The sequence below is a fragment of the Emys orbicularis genome, chromosome 6 (assembly GCF_028017835.1).
Source record: "Emys orbicularis isolate rEmyOrb1 chromosome 6, rEmyOrb1.hap1, whole genome shotgun sequence".
In the NCBI taxonomy this organism is placed as follows: Eukaryota; Metazoa; Chordata; order Testudines; family Emydidae; genus Emys; species Emys orbicularis.
Genome location: NC_088688.1, coordinates 22,760,810 through 22,781,440, shown reverse-complemented (window position 1 = coordinate 22,781,440; position 20,631 = coordinate 22,760,810).

Here is a 20,631-nt window from a genome sequence, read left to right as displayed (position 1 = left end):
TACATTTCAAAGAGAGATGAATAGAGAGATATCTGGTGTTTACAATTCATTTAAATGGCAGGGTGTTCTTTTGATCTCTGAATTAACAGAATACAGCACAGACAGGAACTGTTGATTACATTGTCGACCCTACTCATACATATGTAAATACATAAAAACACAAACGTTATCTTCCTACATGTCTTTTGAGGGTTATTTATTTTGCAGGATGTTTAACCCTTTCTTGCCATGCGCCACACCCCCAATGTGAGACTGGTGTGGGAGGGTGAAATTAGAGCTCCTGGATACACCTTAAGGACCTTCCAACTTTGATATGCGCTGTGTTTACATTGAATTATTTGTAAGGCCAAATTATTGAGGCATGCTTTGGCCCAAGTTAAAAACTTAGTCCATACTCTGTGAAACACCTTAGTGATTTCAGGGTTTGGTCTATGTCAGGGGTAAGCAACCTATGGCATGCGTGCCGAAGGTGGCACGCGAGCTGATTTTCAGTGGCACTCACACTGCCCAGGTCAAGGCCACTGGTCCAGGGGCCTCTGCATTTTAATTTAATTTTAAATGAAGCTTCTTAAACATTTTAAAAACCTTATTTACTTTACATACAACAATAGTTTAGTTATATATTATAGACTTATAGAAAGAGACCTTCTAAAAACGTTAAAATGTATTACTGGCACACGAAACCTTAAATTAGAGTGAATAAATGAAGACTTGGCACACCACTTCTGAAAGGTTGCCGACCCCTGGTCTATGTGTTGACTTAACATAGCCATTAATGCTCTTCAGAGAGTACTTACTCTGGCATTCAGCCATGAAGGCTGTGAGGTGTTGTACCTCAGTTTCCCTTTTTTGCACAGCACATTAGGTCTGTAATGTCTTTTCTCCTGTGTACAGTTTCAAGATTAGATACAGGCATTAACTGTGAAATATCAGTATCACAAGGCCTTTTAACATAAAGTGTGTTCTTGTATATCACTCTTAACATGTTTAAGGGTTTTTTCAAAAGATCATGCACATTGTACATTTTTATGGTTTTTGGAATCAGCAACAAGTTAGTCACAATTACTAGCAATAATATTAACATCAGTTCTATCACGTGTGTATATTTACAATCATTTTGGTCATGCCAAGCCTTTTGTTTAGACCAATCATTTGTTAGATTAGCTTGTTCAATGTCCCTTTTGAACCTTTGTAGGTTTTTCTTGACCTTAGGTTCTTCCTTAACATAGGCTTTCAGTTCAACCACTCCCTTGGTGTTTTGTTATTTTAGGGTTAACCTGTGGCTCCCATTAGCATAATAAACTTTCCCCCTTTCTCCCTGTTCTGGAGGGTCAAAATCTGAGCTCTTTTGCTTAACAGAATCCATTGGCTGGCTGGGTGTGTTCTTTATGCTACCAGGTACAGGCAAGTCTTTCATCCCCCAGTCAGTCAGATAATTTGCATTAACACAGACACTAGCTTGTTTACTAGTTTTCAGATCCTTAACTATCAGGGGGTAGCTGTGTTAGTCCGTATCCACAAAAACAACAAGAAGTCCGGTGGCACCTTAAAGACCAACAGAAAGTAAGTAACAGGCTTACTTTCACAAACTTTACTTGCCCACAAAAAAAATCTACTCTTTTCTTCCTCAGTTAGGGCTTTAACCTGATCATCAACTTTAACTTGCTCTAGAGAAACATTTTCCGGAGCCTTATCTAATGCCAGATTCACTTCTGAGATATCAGACAGACACTCAGAAATTTCTTCCACAGATGCACTGCTTCTTTGCACAGATAAACTGCTATCTTTCTCAGACAAACTTTTGGAGAAACCCTCCATAGGCAAGTCCTTGCCCCTAATAGATACAGGTTCAAGATTATTTCTTTCCTGTGACTGAGTTACGTCAACCTGACTGCACAAAGCTTTAATATCTTCCCTATTAAAAGATCTGAAGGAATTGTATTCTTTGCTCCCACAATCATAGGGCCATCAAATCCCTTGCATTTAAGGTGGATTTTAGCCAAAGGAACTCTTACAAAATATTCAGATAAGGCTACAACTGTCACACTTTTTTACCTGGTAAATAATCTTCCTCCCTGACAAGACTTGCTTTAATCAAAGTAATATCTGCTGCTGTGTCTCTCCATGCCGTACACCTTACTCCATTAACTTCTGCACTGCTAATAAACTCTGTATTGTTCCCATATTTAGCCTTAATATGAGTTTTAAGGTCAAGTCCTTCAGAGACAACAGTAACAGCCTTTGCACACAAGATGGCACTGGGCTCTATTTGGTTCACCTGTGTGTCTGCACTCACTGTTATGGAATTGGCACTCACAGGGGTATCAGGTCGTGGGGTGGTTTGGAATTTTGGACAATTTGGCTTTATGTGCCCAGGCATTCCACATTGGTGACAGGTAACTGGCTTCCCTTTAGGGTAAGAGGTTTTGAACTCTAGGCTCCCATGAGCTTTTTTTATCCATGTTGGGGTTAGATTTACTCCTAAATCCTTCCTTTCTTTTAAACTGGGGTGAATAGTGATTATTCTTGCCCAGGGGCTTATTTCTTTCATAACTTCGATTCTGCACAAATTCATCTGCAATTTCAGCAGCATGCAAAACAGAATTGGACTTTCCATCACATATAGCAGCCCGGACCTCATCTGGCACTCATTCAAGCATCCGAAGAAGTGGGTTGTAGCCCACGAAAGCTTATGCTCTAATAAATTTGTTAGTCTCTAAGGTGCCACAAGTACTCCTGTTCTTTTTGCGGATACAGACTAACACGGCTGCTACTCTGAAACCATTCATTCAAGTGTAATTAATTGCATTAACTGTTCAAAATTGCCCCAAGCTTTCTCACTAGTAATCCACTTCCTGACCAAATTTAACAGTTTATGAGCACATTCCACATAAGAAATACCATTAGACATTTTAAAATTTCTAATTTCAACCTGTACGTTTCAAAGGTAACCTTAAAACATTTTAACACAGTATCTTTATATTTTACATAATTCAAGGCTTCATCCATACCCACTGCATGGAACACTTCCCTGGCTTTCCCAGTCAATCTGGTTAGCAGGACAGGCATACACTGCTACTCTGAAATATGGTGAATTTCACACAGATGCTGCTTCCTTATCATTGGCAATTAACAGATTTTTAAGTTCCTGCTCTGGGGCCTTTAATTTGTTAGTCTCTAAGGTGCCACAAGTACTCCTGTTCTTTTTTCTTAAAAGACAACCCCTTCTGTGAGCACAATTCTTCAAAGGTTCTTCTGTCAAGAGCTTCATATGATCCTGGCTCACTCATTGTAACTGATTTTTCACCCTTAAACTCTCCAATATCAAAATTAATTTTTTGACAAACATGTGGTTCTGATCCAAAAACCCAGTTAACCTGTGTTAATGTTTCAGAGTGGTAGCCGTGTTAGTCTGTATCAGCAAAAAGAAAGAGGAGTACTTGTGGCACCTTAAAGACTAACAAATTTTTTTGGGCATAAGCTTTCGTGAGATAAAACCCACTTTGACTACGCCACTGGGACCGGGGTCCCAGTGTAGGCCAGCTGTGGTCACTCAATTAGGGTGAACTGCAAAGAATGGGGCAGACAAACCCCAAAAAGCTGGTGGATATTCCAATATTTAGATTTACCAAGCCAGGATAAAACAGCTTTTTTAATTACGTTACTGGTTATTCAGTTCCCTTAAAGCAACCCAGCCTCTGGTCTCCATCCAGGTACCCAAGTCAAATATGATGATGATTTCTGAAAATCTTATTTCATCATATAAAAGAAAAGGTTCTACCAATCCCAAAGGATCGGACACATTACCTCCCAGGTTATTGAATATTCGAGATCTTTCCCAAATACACGCTACAGCCAATTCTTATTAACTAAACTAAAATTTATTAAAAAACAAAAGAGAGAGAGAGAGAATGGTTAAAAGATGAATATTCATACAGACATGAGTTCAATCCATTGAGGTTCAGATTCATAGCAGAGATGGTGAGCTTTGCAGTGGCTTTGTAGTCCAATGACCAAATCTCATATTCAGGGCGAACCAGCATAGCTAGGACCTCAGTCTTGCGACTCAAACTTCCCCTGATGAAGCTTAAGCTGATCTGAGATGACAGAATCAGGACCCAAGGATATTTTATACAATTTCATGTCCTCTTTGACAAGTTGGAGTTCCTCAGAGAACAAAAGGTAATTAGGATGACTTTGAAGGAGGTCCATCACCGGTACTTAGCTATAGGAATTAACATAAGGCAATTGGCTTGTTCCTCCACCATTCACAGATGACTTGCTATACATTTCAAAGAGAGATGAATACAGAGATATCTGGTGTTTACAATTCATTTAAATGCCAGGATGTTCTTTTGATCTTTGAATTAACAGAATACAACATAGCCAAGGACTGTTGATTACCTTGTTGACCCTACTCATATATATGTAAGTACACAAAAACACAAACATTATCTTCCCACATGTCTTTTGAGGGTTATTTATTTTGCAGGAAGTTTAACCCTTTCTGGCCATGCATCAAAACTACACAGTTAGGTTGATGTAAGGCAGTTTATGTCAACCTAATTATGTCAGTGTACACACTACCGCCTTGTCCTATCTATGTAAGTGCCATATGACCCTGACATAATAACTGCACCTCCACGAGAGGCGTAGGGCTTATGTCGGTGTAGTTAGGGTGACACAGTGTCTGCATAGACACTGCATTACTTACATTGGCTGTTGGCTGTCTTGTCAATGGAGAAGTGAAATTGACAAGAAAGCCAGGCAGCTAGAGCCTGTCTGTACCCCACAGGCTTCCTGCTCTCAGCCAGGCTGCACCTGCCAGGCTCCCCATTCCCAGCCAGGCTGCTGTCCGGAGGTTCCCCACTCAGGGAGTCGAGAAGCCCTGGGTGTCTCCGCTCCTGGCTGGGAGCAGGGAGGTGAGTCTGGAGGGGCAGCTGGGGTCCCGGTGGGGAGCTTAGAGCCCTGACTCTCAGCCCCCCACACTGCCCACTTTCAGTCAGCGGAATCGCTCCTCATGAAGATGCACACCACCGTTAGAAGGCGGTAGTGTGGACATCAGCCACTGCAGTAATTCCTTTGGTGGCTATAAGTTGCTAACATATGTTGACTTAGGTTTGTCGTGTAGACATGCTCTAATTCTAAATCATTTGAAGGCATTAACAGTGGTGCCCTACCAATATTTAAGAAAAGAGCCCCACAAAATGCGTCCCCTTTAGCATGTGGCAGCCCTGTGTCCTGGGGTGTGCATGTGCTGGCTGAGTGAGTGGTGTTCTAATCATTTGTTTTCCTAGTTAAATGAAAAAATGTTTTCCCCTACCCACAACCAGTGGAGAGGCAGCTCCGCTTGGCAAAATCACATGTATAGAAAACTGCACTTTGCCGGAAATGTTTTTCCCGTAGATCCTGAAAAACATTGAGTCTATTAACAGTAAAGCACAGTGTTCAGCGTATTTAATTGGAAGTGTGGGTGGTGAAGACTTTGGGGGCAGGGCTAGAAGGATTCTGCTTGTCTGGGAAATGTTGCTGAAAATACCTGCCATTTGGTGCAGTCTGGTCCTTCCTTGCCAAGCTTCAGCAACTTCTGTGAGCCCCAGGCATAAGCCAATCCTAGCAGGGATAAACTGGAAGTTGTTTTGTCTCACAGCATTCCCCTGAATACCCTTGCTGGAAGCAGAGGCTAGCCATAGGCGAGCTGGGCAACTGCTGAGGTTGGCAGATTTGGCCTGGCCACCTGTCCGTCATGATGGGGGGTGGCTTGGCCAAACTTGAGTGACACTGTGACCCCTATGTGCCATGCCACAATTTCACTCGCTCAAATTTGGCCCAACCACCTCTCCATGATGACAGAGGGGTAGCTGGGCCAAATCTGAGTGGCATGAGGGGGTGACATACTGAAGAGTTGCCTAGGGCATTGGATTGTGTTGGGTGGCCTCTGGCTGGAAGGTTGCAATGGAGCACTACTTTTTAACTCTTAGAATTCACAGTGATAACACACATGAACCCAAACACAGAGACAGAGGCAAACAGGCTGCTTCCTAAGGCAGCAAAGCACAACACGCCCCACCTTGCTTTAAGCTGTCTCTTTTCAGACTGACTTGGTATCGCACGCTTTGCTATAGAGACCCTAAGCCTGCAAGCTGGACCAGGATAACATACCTCCCCCCACCCCCCAGCTCTCCACTCTTAATAGGGTGACCAGATGTCCCAATTTTATAGGGACAGTCCCTATTTTGGGGTCTTTTTCTTATATAGGCTCTTATTACCCCCCACCCCCTGTCCTGATTTTTCACACTTGCTGTCTGGTCACCCTAACTCTTAAAGTGATAGCTTGCAATTCCAATACAATCCTCAGTCTACCACAGCAGTATCCAGAGAGTGGGAGAACTCTGCTGGAGACCAGGAAATCACGCCAACCCTACGCTTTGATTTGGTGGAAGAATTTTCAACAGTGCATCATCAGTACTAACAGCATGCACAATAGTTCAGTCTTCAGTGCGTGCAGAAGACATATGGCAGCACCATGTCTCTGCCTCCTGTGTAACAGGCTGGCCACCTATTTTTTCTCCTTAGACTCCTTTCAGCCATTGTAATATCTGTTGGCTGGATCTGTACTGAGAGTTGCCATATTTGATGGCGAAGCACATCGGCCCTCCCTCGCCCTCAAACCTCCTTTCATGCAGCAGGGGTTGAAAATGACGGTCCCACTTGTGCAAACAGGGGCATTTGTATCCAACCGCTGTTGAAATAAAGTGCTGCTGACTCCTTGTTTTGCCTCCATTGACTTCAATGAAGCTATGCTGTTTTACATCAGCTGAGGCTTTGGCCCTACATGTTTTTAAAAAAATTGTTCTTTTTCTTTCAAATATGTTATGAAAAGATGCAAAAACACCAGCTTTAGGATAAAATTCTGCTCTTGGACTCCCGTAGCAGGTCTCAGGTCCCACATTCTGTTCTCCTTATGGGCACCTCCCATCCCACTGATATCAGTCACAAGGGAAGAGAGGAGAATTTTGGAATCCGTGTACAGAATCACAGCTTTCAAACAAAATATTTTGATGTAATTTAAACATGCATCTTGGTGCTTTGTGTATGTGCGTGCGTGCAAAAGCAAATGGTAACATTTCCCCAAACATTATTATGCACTACATTTAACATTGTAGTTGCTCGAGTCATCCTATTCAACAGAAACTGGTGTTTATTTGGTATATAAAAAGCTCAATCTGAACCACATGGAAGGCTGTTTGCGCTGTATGATGTGGTGTGGGGTATCCTGTCTTTAAGTTATACACGGCTGTAGTTAATTACAAGTTTAATACAGGGCTACAACCAGATTGATTGCTGCCTCAAGTCTTCTTTTTCTGGTTTCCCAGGCTACACCCTCTGAACAAACATAAGAAATGTTGGCTTGCTGGTATGTAGTGGTGCAAAGTCTATAGTAGGCAGCTGCTCATTTATGCTGTATGTTTCCCCAGTTGCCTGTGACTGATCACCATTCTTGGAAGGACAAATCCCAAGATCCACTACTCTGGTCTGGATTGTTTCCCTCAGATCTTTCTCTGCCTTCATAGAAGGTGGTGGTGGAGGTCAGTTAATACTGCCTCGCACTATAGTGGACCTTGTCAGTGTTGTCCATGTCTCCATCACCTCTGGGTTAGACTATTGCAGTGTGCTCTCCATGGGGCTACACCTTAAAATCCTTTGGAGACTGAAGTTGGGAGCTATGGAGCAGTTCATGTTTCTGGGAGAATATGGCACCAGTGTTCTGAAGTCTGCAGTGGCTGCCTATTGGTCTTCTGGGTGAGTTTAAAGTGATGATTATGACTAGAGCTGAGTAAATAAATGATTTTTTTTTAATCAGTGCTCAAACCAAAAAAATCAGTTAATTGTAAACCAAAACTGATTTTTTAAAAAAATGTTTCCTGCCAAAATGTTTCATTTCACCCAAAACAATTTTTTCCCCCAGTTTTTCATTTAGTTCAGTTTTTGGGTGTTTTTAACCCTTTAAACATTTTTAAAAAATAAATCTACCTATATTTTTTAAATGAAAATGTAACTTGAGAATGGAACTGTTTTGAAAATGTCCAAAAAAATTGCATTTGGCTGAAACTATTTGCCAAATTCAACCTGAATTCGCAGATAGTTTTGGTCACCTTCAAAACTAAATTTTTCTGCAAATGTATTATTCAACTGAAAAATTTTGTCCAGCTCTACTGATGACCTCTAAAGCCCTAACTGGCCTTGGAACTGCCTACCTGCCATGGCTGCAGTCAGCAGATCCTCTCATCATAAAAAGGGGATGGGGCATTCTTGGTCCTGGCTGTGGGAGTCTGGCCATGACTTCCCCCCATTCTGGTCATGCTGCAAAAGCTCTTTGTTTAATAAGGTGTTTGGGGTCAGGATGTGGATGTATTCCTGGGTGTGACTTGGGGTCGAGAGGCTTTTCTGGAGTTTTTACATTTCTGTTGTTAGCTGGCTGGGATAATCACTTGTCTCCTGAGAGGAAATCTGACCATACATGTCTGCATCAATTATGTATTTCGATTTGTATCTCAAATGGCGATTTATGTGCTTGACTTCTAAGTTGGTGTGTTAGACTAACAAAGGGGATCAGACCGCTTCAGCCACAGGGGAAGACAGCCATCAGGCTGGCGAATACAACCCATTGAGACTGACTGTATGGGACTAACTGCCCAAGCATTGGAGTAGCCATCACTGGGGTATTCTCCTGGAGAAGGCCTGTTGGATTCTCCTGTGGACTGGAAGGAGGCGGTTTGAACAGGGTAGGCTCAGGCAGAGACAACCAGATTGAGAGAGACCGACACAGAGGAGGATTTGGGTTTGGCTAGAACAGGGGTTGGCAACGTTTGGCACGCGGCTCGCCAGGGTAAGCACCCTGGCGGGCCGGGCCAGTTTATTTACCTGCTGACGCTGCAGGTTCGGCCGATTGCGGCTCCCACTGGCTGCGGTTTGCCGTCCCGGGCCAATGGGGGCGGCAGGAAGCCACGGCCAGCGCATCCCTCGCCCGCGCCGCTTCTCGCCACCCCCATTGGCCCGGGACAGCGAACCGCGGCCAGTGGGGGTTGCGATCGGTTGAACCTGCCGCGTCAGCAGGTAAATAAACTGGCCCGGCCTGCTAGGGTGCTTACCCTGCCGAGCCGCGTGCCGAACGTTGCCGACCCCTGGGCTAGAAGAATGCATGGTTCTGTTCTCTTCCTGTAACTAGAGGAAAGCCTATCTGACTTGTGGCAGAGCGTAACATTAGATGAGCCTAAATATACACAGGCAGGCTGCTTGTTGTTTTTAAAATCCATTTTTATGTGTTTCGTTCCAACTGTTACATAAGTCCTTGTTTTAAGAAAGCTGTTAGTGACTGTCACAGAGCGACTGACCCCTTTGAGATGTAATGGATCCAGCCCACCAGTGCCTCACTCAGCTCTCCTCCCCAGGCACGGAAGGGTACTGCGGTCACATGACAGCAAGGTCATGTGGTTAAGTCAATCCCAGACCTAGGGATAAAAGAGAAGACTCCAGAGAGCCAAAAGAGGGGAGAGTGAGCAGCCAGCTTGAAAGAAGCTGCCCGGCCTTAGAGCCCCGCAACCTGGCTGGAACCTGATGGGACCCAACTACAAGTGTTGGGTCCAGATCAGGTGGGAAACCAGCTAGACCTGCTCAGGTTGGGTCGGCTGCTCTCCCCTCTTGCTATAGGTTTGGTGCATCATCGTCTGTGTGTCCCGCTCCTGCCGGCTGCTACCACCTCACTGTCCTGTGCATGCTGCAGGAAAGCAACGGAACCCTCCTGGGTTCAGGTTGGCTCTCATCCTCCAGGCCGTGGGGTCAGTGCAGGGTCTGTGTGCCCCTCTCCTGCCAGCAGCTGCCACCTCACAGCACTGTGTGTGTGCTGCCGAGGTCCCAGTGCCTCTCACTCTGCAGTGCGCACACAGTGCCGCAGGAGGCTGTGGCTGGCACAAGAGGGGCAGCTGCTGGTGCGTTGATCCGACAGGATCAGGAGGAGGAGAGCTGAACCCCCGGGCAGGAGGCAGCAGCGTCACTAACTCTGGTTCCCGGGTAGGGATGGACCCAGTTGGGCTGGAAAATGATTCTGCCTTCTTGGCTCAGGTCAGGTGAGCTTGGGTCTGGTTCAGGTCTGGGTTGGACCTAAAAATTAGGCCCAAGTATACCTCTAGCCTGCCTGCCCAAGGGGAAAGGACAGGATTAAAAGAGCCAGCTGCGAAAAGCTGATTGAGGACTGACTCAGGCCCCAAAAGGAGGGCTGTGGGGAGCCAATCTGAAGTAGCACTCGGGCCCAGAAGGGATGGCTGGGGGGCTCCTGAACCAAGGGGAGGAAGGGTTTTGGACTGAGGGGCCAAAGGGTCTGTGTTCTGAAAAGATTTAATGAATAAAATCTCTTCTGGCATGTGAGCAAATTATTGCAAGAAGCCTGAAGGAGCTGAGGGTGGGATGCTTGCGAAACCACGCTGTGCCACAAGGGGGTGTGATCTGGGGAGGGGCCCCCTGTGATAGTGACTGTATCGTGGGTCACAGGTGCCTGTAATCCTGTTGGACCTGCAGGGTGATCGGCGATTGGCACACAGGATAGTGTGCCTGGGTCTTGGTCTAGAACTCGGGTGGGGGCTCTTAGAGAGACCAGAAAGCAGGCAGAGGTGTAGCTAGACTTGTAATGCTGATATTTCCATTTGATGATTTCAGACTAACTACATATGTCAGTATTTAGGCTGCTGAGAGCTCAGGGTGCTCAGAGCTTTTGTATGAGCATTCCTTTCCCATCGGCTCCAAGGTTAAACCTAACCGATCCAGAGTGCTAATAAAAGGGACACTGTCAACCCAAAGATCATTATGTAGCTGGTCTACTCACTCCACTTTAGAAATGTCAAACTGAAATCTCGCTTCAAATCAATTGTTTTCTTTAGTGGCTTGTATCAGTAACGTTTGTGAAGCGGGAAGCAGTTGGCCCAGATTATCAGTGGCTCTCACCAATGTGAAATTTCCTCACACTCCTGCCTGCTTGTGCAAAATCCTGCCTTTCCTTATGTGCACAGGACGTGAGGTGCCTAAACACCCAATGTGCATGTGGAGGTGAGGAGTTTGGAGACCTCAGGATATTTCCAAAGGTGCATAGGGCAATCCCAACTGCCCCTGTGCCTCTGAAAATCTTCCCCCTTCCTCGAGAGTCTTGGCTTTTTTGTTGCTTGGTATTTGCCAGTTTCTGTGTGAACCAGCTCAAATTCTGCTCTGGAAGCCTCTCTCTCTCTCTCTCTCTCTCTCTCTCTCTCTCTCTCTCTCTCTCACACACTCTCCAAAGGAGGAGTGGCTGATAGAGTGGAACAGCTGCTGTGTATTCAGAGATGTGAAGAGACTAAATGAATTATGTCACTCCTAATTAATTCTTCCTTGTCTTGCATCTGAAGAAGTGAGGTTCTTACCCACGAAAGCTTATGCTCCCAATACTTCTGTTAGTCTTAAAGGTGCCACAGGACCCTCTGTTGCTTTTTACAGATTCAGACTAACACGGCTACCCCTCTGATACTTAATTCTTCCTGTTTCCTCTTGACTTCATGCTTAAATTTACACCCAGGCTGCACTTCCTACTCCCTTTCCCCTGGCCAGCAATGATTTCCTATTTTCCCACCCAAACGCCAGGACTCTGAATAGCTTTGTTCTCCTCAAAAAGTAACCCTTGTAACCCCATTTCAAACAGCATTCTCCCCTTTCCCCTATTTGTTCTGACCGGTAACATCTGCATGTCATTGATACCCCTCACCTACTGCTTCCTTTCCGGGCCCTGGCCAGTTCCCCCTGGCCACCTTCACATCCACTCCCTCAATTTCCTTGTCCAGTATAGATGCTGGGGTCTGGTTCTTTCTTGATAGAAGCAGGTTTCTGAGGGAAGGGAGGCCCCAGGGCTCACTAACTGTCACTCATTGTCTAAGTATAGATAACAGTCCAGATTCGGGCTCACATCAAGTCACCTTTGCATTCTGGTAGCACAAAATATACTTAAGGCTGCCCCAAATGGGCTGCTCAGGTTCCCTTTTGTTTGGCAATCCTCAGTAGGTGTTGAGCCAGCCTCGCCTGTTCTCTGTCACCCTTGCTGATCCCCCACCATAGAGGCATGCAATTGGAGGGTGAGGCAGTCCCCGACCGGCCAGAGCGCCGGGAGCAGGGCGGCGAGCCCGGCCGGGGCTCTCCGCTCTCCCCGACCGGCCAGAGCGCCGGGGGGAGGGCGGCGAGCCCGGCCGGGGCTCTCCGCTCTCCCCGACTGGCCGGAGCGCCGGGGGGAGGGCGGCGAGCCCAGTTGCGGCCCCGCTCTCGGGCCGGAGCGCCCCGCTGCGCTGCCCCCCTCCAGGCGCCGCCCCAAGCACACGCTTGGTGGGCTGGTGCCTGGAGCCGGCCCTGATTATGGGGCTGGTGAAAGCTGCTGCCATTTAAAGCAGGCTACTCTAAGCTATGCGAGGGGCCAAATCCCACTCCCAAAACTGAAGGGCTCAGAAATATGGTGGAAAGCATCTGCTCTCCCTGCCCCCAAGAGCATAGAGTTCCAGTCCATCTGTGGGTTCAATCCAATAATCTTTGAAGAACGAGTTTCCTAACTCAGGGGTATATTTTCCTTCAGTGTCCAGGCAGTTACCCGTACAAATCTGGTTAACACTTTGATGTGAAGAGAAGTAGCTAATTAACTTTGCACACAGCCTGGGTAATTACGCTTGGAAAGTGAGAGGGCATCAAAAAATAACCCTGGCATCAAAAACAATTACTGTCTGCTAACTTCAGTGCTATAGCTACTGCAGAACAATTACAAGGCATCACTTACCTTCCCAAATCTGATTCTCGCTTCTGTATAGGCTTCATCACATGGACTCCTGCTAGATCTGAAGTGTGCTTGTATACTTCTATAATGGCAAACTCTCTGGGGCAAGAACTGCTTCTACCTCTGTCTGTACAGCACCTTGCACAGCAGCTGTCAGTGTGATTCCTAGCACAGGGAAGTAGACAGACATGGGTTAGATCTGCTTGTGGGTTAAAAGTCGCATGGCTGTCGCAGTACGGGCTAACTGCCTGAATGTGTATGTAGGGGGATGGGGTGGGCTTGTATTCAGGCAGTTAGCCTGAGCTGCCACGGCCAGACTGCTATTTTTAAAGCACACTAGGTGAAGCAGAGCTGCCATGTGTTTCTCCCCCTAAGCAGACATACCCTAAGGTACTTCTATGGCTGTCTGTGTAGACATACCCTAAGGTACTTATATGGCTTCCCCTGCATAGCCGAACATCTCACAGTCTTTGATGTTACAAGGATATACATTAATGTAAGGTCAGGAAATGTTATCCCTATTTTAAAGATGGGGAACGGAGGCACCGAGAGGCAAAGTGACTTGCCTAAGGTGGAGCAGGGAATTGGTCTCATGCAGTCGTAGGCTAGTTCACTGGGCTATCCTTCCTCTCTAATACACATCACAAAAATACGCTAAGGTTGTGATTTTTTTTTCAAAGCTAAAGAATTAGGATGTCCAAACCCTATTCAAATTAATGGCATGTAGACATCCAAATGGTATAGACGACTTTGGAATTCTGTCTCCTTTTTTAAATGTGGGCTTGTCAGCAAGTCATCTGAATAGACTGCTGACCTAACTGATGAGAATCTGAGCTGAGCTATCTGCGTTGTGGGGTTTTGCCCCATTTGGACTCTCTGAACTCCAAGAGAGAGCAAGCACAGAAATAAATAAATAATAAACATCTGAACAGAGCAATATTTCAATCAGCCTTGTTCATATCACTTTTCCAGAAAGATGCAATCTAACCTCACACTGACCCTTGAGTATATATCGAGGAGAGCAGTTACATAACGCAGAGGAGAACAAAAATACACTCAAGGTTTGCTTAGCCAACAGAACTTGAACCAAACTGACATCCCTCATACAGCAAAACGTCACTCCTTTTAACAGGAAGGGAGGACTTGGAGCACATCTGTCTAGCATGTGTGCCCTGTCATGCTTTCTCTTCCACTAGGCATCTTTCTAACTCTCACTTTATTATTAAAAATAAAATGTGTTTGCAGCTGCATCTTCTGGTGCTGCCTTTGGTAATCTCCTCTACAGATAATTAGTCTGTGCATAAAACAGTTGGTCTTGAATTTCTAGTGTTGTTCTACCTTCCATTTGTGTGATTCAAAGCAGGTCATTAGCAATCAGAAACTCCTGGAACCTGTTCCTGACTCTGTAACTGATTTATTAACCATGGAGAAGTCACTGAATCGCTTTGGACCTCCACTTACCCCAGCGTCCAGCACAATATGTATTTCGTGATGGTTGTGGAGATTTGACTACTATTTTATAAAACTCCTTTGAGATTCTAAAAAGAGAGGCACTATTGTGTATTACTAAATGTAAAGAAAGGAACTGTCAACGTGATAAGGTTCCAAAAGCAACACTAACTTGGCTGCATTCCACAACCTATATATTTCAGTGTATGTTTTCTGGCATATACACATTTAACATATTACCAAAATAACAAGGAACAGAAAAAAACAGCATATGTGCAATATGGCCAAGCTAATTTTGCTGCCATACTCTTAACTTTTGCATTTCCTGATTTCTCCTTTCACCCGCTTTTTTCTTCATTTTAGTTAGAGAGAGGAAAAATAATTGTTTAATAATGTTAGAATCTAAGTGATCGGCACTGGGGTTTGAATTTCCCACCACCAAGGAGCCCTGGGATGGGGAAGGAGTGAGTTTCCGTCTATGCTATTATGGTTTCGTTTGACAAGGTTTGGTTTGTGCAAGGTTGGGATAACAGTGCTCCTGTTTACACTGTGGGAGCTCCATCTTTACAAAGGAATTTTTTTTAAATGAATACTTTGAGTTTGTATGGCAGCGATCTCTTAAAATTAAGTAATCAACAACTTTTTCATGCTTGTGATTTTTCTCCTATTCTTGGTGCTCAGATTGGTTTTCGTTTTGTTTGTTTGTGTTTTGGAGGGTTTTACTATGTATTTCAGTGGAACTCTTAATCTTCGTTATGCAAATTTGTTCTAGTAGCAGCTTGAGAGCAGAGACTGGAGCCCTGCCTCTGACCAAACAGATGGTGAGGCCAGTGATGTCACAAAAAGGCAGGACTTCATTAGGATCTGCTAAAATCTCCATTTTCTCTATTCTTTTCTTCCCCCACCGCTCCAACATGCAATGGCACTGGTCCTCAGTGAGGCCTATATTGTGCCCAATTTCAAATTCCAGCAGTTTTTGCTGTAGTCCTGTTCAAATGAACTATGGTTATAATTTTTTCCTCCACAACTAGAAAATGCCATTTCTCCCCCCAACTCACCTTCACCACAATGCAACAATAGTTGAAAGGATGTTGTTCAAACTCCTCTTCCTCACCAAAGAAAAATCCACAGAGACCAAATATGAAAAGTGATGAGCATACAAAACCAGAGGATTATAATGCAAATTGATTTGCAACCTTAAATATAGTGAATGGTGCCAGTTACCAGCTGAAATAAAGTATTATTGTGTCCCTTCATTTTGAGCCTGTTGCCATCTCATATAGTCATGTGGCTTTAACCTTATTTGTATTCCTTAAAATTATATATGCTACAGTCTTGTCATCTCCTCCAGTGTAATCTTAGAAGCATTTAGCAGGCTCTAAATAAATGCCCCAATCCAAAAAGCTTTTGAAATCTGGGTCCAAATTTTGTGACTCGGGCCAATCTCTAATATTTTTATTCCATCTTTCTGTTTTGGGATTTAAAAAAATCAATAAAGCAGGTCTGATTTCCCTCTCTTCCCCTCAGTCCCCTGACTGTGCAGGTAAACAACCAGAAGACAAATACTTCTTGCAAAACTGTGCATATTCCTGCTGAGGTTGTTGATAGTGGAGCTCATGCACGGGGAAGTGCCATAAATTAAAGGTAACCATATTGACTTCTGCGCCATTTAATACATAGCAGGGGAAATGTTCAAAAGACTCCTATAACTGGAGGACAAAAGAAAATATTTCTAGATGTTAAAGTTGGCATTACAAATGGAGGAGATGGGAATGTGGAGGACCATGGATGGAAATGCAGAATGATAGCTAAGAGACGAACTAAGAAGCCATAAAATAGTAAGTTATTTGGGTCATTGCTCTTGAGTTGCAGGCGTGTTCAGTGAGCATCACGGTGAAATGCTGATTTTAAACTGCTGTGAAAGATTTTAGATTAAAACTTCTTAACACAATTTGCGAGAGAGAGTGGTGCTTCTGTCTAGCCATGAGGGGAATTCAAATTAGAATTTAAAGATGATTCTAAAATGAGATTAAAAGAAGAAACTGTTTCATGCAGTAGCAAAAGACACAAGGATCATTCTGTATCTGTATGGAATATCTCACACTGCAGCATCCTGCATTGTCACTGAGCCTCAGGGGTACTTTGCAATGCATTAAGCGGGCAAAAATGTCATTGATGGGCAGGATGACCTTTCTGTGACCAAAATTTATTCTAAAAGGAACAGGTGCACTAGTGCCCTTTAAATATATTTGACATTTCCTCCCCTCTTCTTGGTTTTCGGAGATTGCCACATAAATGAGCATCTACAGTCTTAGGCTCAGATCCTGCAATTGACAATGCACAGGCGAACTGCTGAGCTTCATACAGGGCTCACCATGCGTGCAGCTGTCCACCTACAGGTTGTCGGATATAGAACTGGAGCAATAAAAGACACAACGCCCCCTCTAGTACAGCAGCAGAAATATATAGCCCTGTTTCAGAGCCTTGATTGGCGTCAGGTGTAGGGCCAGTTTGTGATGTGGTAACCCTTGGCTGGTCAGTTGGGGGCATCATGTCACACACACTAGCCCTGCTCTTGAGAAATAGTCCTTTGCTTAAAACTTATAATGCGCTGTGGTAACATTCTGGCTAAGGTGTGTCATCACTGCCGGCTAATGAGTAGAATGTCAAACCTACCTGTGTGTATTTGAACCCTAATGCTGCTACAGCTAAAGAAGCTTCAAACACCTTCAGCTCAAGTTATAGAGGCCTGGAAGCAGAGGGATCTGATTTTTGTCTCCACTTCTGACTATAAGGTGTTGGTGCTCATGGAATTGTTGAACTGGTTCTGTAGAAGAACCCCTCTCTTGGCCTCTTCCTTGCACCATCTACCCTCACACCTAGGTAGACTATTTCCAAACACTTAACTGACAGAAAGAGGCACTATACAGTGTTGTTGTAGCTGTGTCGGTCCCAGGACAGTAGAGAGACCAGGTGGGTGAGGTAATTGTGACACCGTAGCACATCAATATTCACCACTGTCATGTAATTAGGATATGTGTTCTACAAAGTACGCCTTGTGAGGTATCATTCTAAAAGTCTTGATCTGCTAGACATTAATATCTTGTTGGATTGTGTGTGCTACCATCGTATGTGAAGTTTGGCTATGTATGTGTTACTGAAACATGTTGTGAGGTTGAAAACACCCACAGGCAGCCTTTCAGGTACAACAGTAAAAAAGCCAAACAATGTTAATGACTTATTGAGGAAATGCACACAAGCACAGGGATTATCCCAGGAACTGTGTATAATAGAAACTGCTCAGTGATAGCACTACGCAATGGGAACTGTTTGGCCTGGGTCACAGCAAAAGAGCTTTCCAGGATGTGGGAAGAAGATATAAAAAGGGGACAATGACATCATGATGGTACCTCCCTCTCCCTACAACACCACACCTGGAAACACCTGAGGGGCAAGGACTGAACTGTGGGAAGTGATGGTCCCAGGTTAGAGGGATTTTTAGCCTGTGTACGAAAACCTGGGAAAGCCAAGGCAACTTGTGCCTTAAGAATTTGCCCGCCTGTTTATCACTCAGGTTGAGAATTTGCTAATTCATATCCTACCTATCTATTGTGTTAAGTTCAGTTTGCGGTTTTGTTTATTTACCAAGGTAATTTGCTTTGATAGACTGCTGCTGGGAGGGGGAACTCCAGCGTGGGGCGATGCTTCTGCTGGGGGAGGAGCAGCCTGCCCCCCCCCCACTGCCACCGCTGGTCTGGGTGGGGGGCGGCCTGTGGCCCTGCTGCCACTGCTGCTCCGGGTGGGGGGCAGCCAGGCCCCTGCCGCTGCCACCACTGCTGGTCCAGGTGGGGGGCAGCCCGGGGCCACACCGCCACTGCCGCTGGTCCCGGACTGTTGCTCCAGGGCAGCGCCAGGGACCAGCTGACTGGGGCTGCCAGAGCAGTAGCCAGTGCAGCTGCCCCCTGGGCTTCCCCAGCTGCTGAGGTGGTCCTGTGGTCAGCTGCACCAGCACTGCAAAATTGACGGAGGTCACGGAAAGTCATGGAAGCCGTGACCTCCGTGAATGATTCACAACCTTACTTATAATCACTTAAAATCTATCTTTTGTAGTTAATAAATTTGTTTTTGTTTGTTTGTCTACAGCCAGTGTGTGGAAATTATAACTTGGGGCAGAAAGCTATTGCATATCTCTCTCCACAGTGAGGGAGGGGGTGAATTTTATGAGTTTACTCTGTACAGTTCCCTGTGCAGCGCAAGACAGTATAATTTTGGGTTTACACTCCAGAGAGGGGTGCGTGCCTTAGCAACTGGGAGGTGCCTTCGCTGAGCCTTCCCATGAAGAGCTGATCTCAGCATCTGTGTGTGAAGCTGCGGCTGGGTCTGTCCCTACCTGTATGTGTGCTGGAGGGAGCTTGAGGGCCTGTCAGAGCAGTATAGTGCAAAGGGAGTCCAAGCTGTGGGTCAGGTGGGCTCAGTGGTACCCCAGTTCCAGGTGGCACTCTGAGAGGGACCTGTCACAGTAATATCTTCTGTTGGTGACGGAGATGAGCTTTTGAGCTTATACAGAGATCTTCTTCAGGTCACTAGTATTTAATGGCACTTTAATCTGACTTTTAAAGTTGTAGCAAAAATTTGTTACCTATCAGACCTATAGACACTTTTACCTATGAGTCTGTCTTAATGTGGAGGGTGTCCTCCATTGGCTCCGATGTGTAGTCAATCAGTGGGGTATCTTTCAGTCTTGAATGCTCAAAGCAGGAACTCTGTATGTTCTGATCCTGTATTTTCTGCTGGGCAGGACATGTGTTCTACTGCTTCCATTGACTGCTGTTACGCTATTAAGATGCTAGCTGGCCTCCATACATACTATGTAATCCCATTCCATGAATGAATGAGCACTGTTTATTAGGACATCTGATAAATAGTATTTGTTCATTCATGGAAAACACAGGAATTATAAACACACGGTAATTTAATAACTATATGTGTAGTTAATGGCGGGGGTGAGGGGAATAACATGGCGGAAGGTTTAAAATGTATGGGTGAATGTTGCCATCCAACTCTTTATTAACTGAATTAGGAGTCTATTAAATCAGGTCTGTTCCTTGGCACAAGAGACACACATATATTGTTGGTGTTTATGGATTATGATGATTTTGGAAAGCTTTCCTAAAGGCAGTGCAAAAACACTTTGTGGCTGTAATCCAACTTGTGTAGAATACATAATAAGATCAAGTCAATGGTGGTGTAGGAGGTTAGGCAGCATGTTGTTTTCTTAAGGAGTTTAACATGCTTGTAGTAATTAAAATAATCCTGCTTAGGAAATAGCTTCTATTAAAGTAAAATCTTTGTAGCCTTGTTGCATCCACATTTTAAAACTGCTTTTCTTTTGGCATTTAGGCAGTTTTTTCCCCTTAGATTGTTCATTCCTGCTCTTTCTCTTATATACACACACATCCAGACACTGTCAAAGGTCAGTTTTATAACTAAGTGCCTGAGACTGTCGCTTCTGATTGCTTTTACAACATAGACAGAAATTTCCCCTATCCTCACAATATATCAAATTATCAAAAGACACACAAATCTAAAGCTAAAGCAAAAATGTCAAATACCCCATTCCAACTTCTTCCAAAGCAAGTGCCCATCACATATTAAAGATATAACCCCAGTAAAACATCAGCCCTAAGATAAGAGATGTAAAAAGTCTAAAAATCAAGCCAAGTCCTGCCTTGGATTTTTATGCGAAACTCCCGTTTATTCTACAGAGGTTTCCTGTCTGGATCAGTGGTAGCCCTAGTGTGGGTGAGGTGTGCTGGGAAATAAGGGAAGTCTATATTCTTAACCCTTTCCACAGATAGGAGAGACCTAGAAGAAGCAGGATCTGCTCATGGTCTCTCCTGGATATTTTGGGCAAGTAATCCCCTTTTCTTTATTTGGTTTTGTAATGTTTAAAGTGACTTTTGGGCTGAACACGTCTGACAAGTTTTAAAAACTATTTCTGGGGGTATTTCACTGTCTTTTGGGGCAAACTGAAGTAAAAACCCTGCAAGGGGAGCTTTCCTGTTTCTAAATTCCACAAGTGTATCTCTCCCTATTGTGCCTCTGTTCATCTCTCCTCTGTTTGCAGTCCCTTCCAGATACTGCTCTGTATCTGTGGAAGCAGACAGCTCACCCTGAAACTGCTGGATTTTTATCTGCAAAGTTACCCAAACTTTCTTCACATCAGGTACCCAGTGAGCGCAGCTTGGGTTAACCAAACTGCTCATTATTGCAAACGAATCTGCCGATTGAGATTTACAGGTGTGATGCTGGCGGCAAAGAACTTCCATCTTCTGCACATCAACATTATT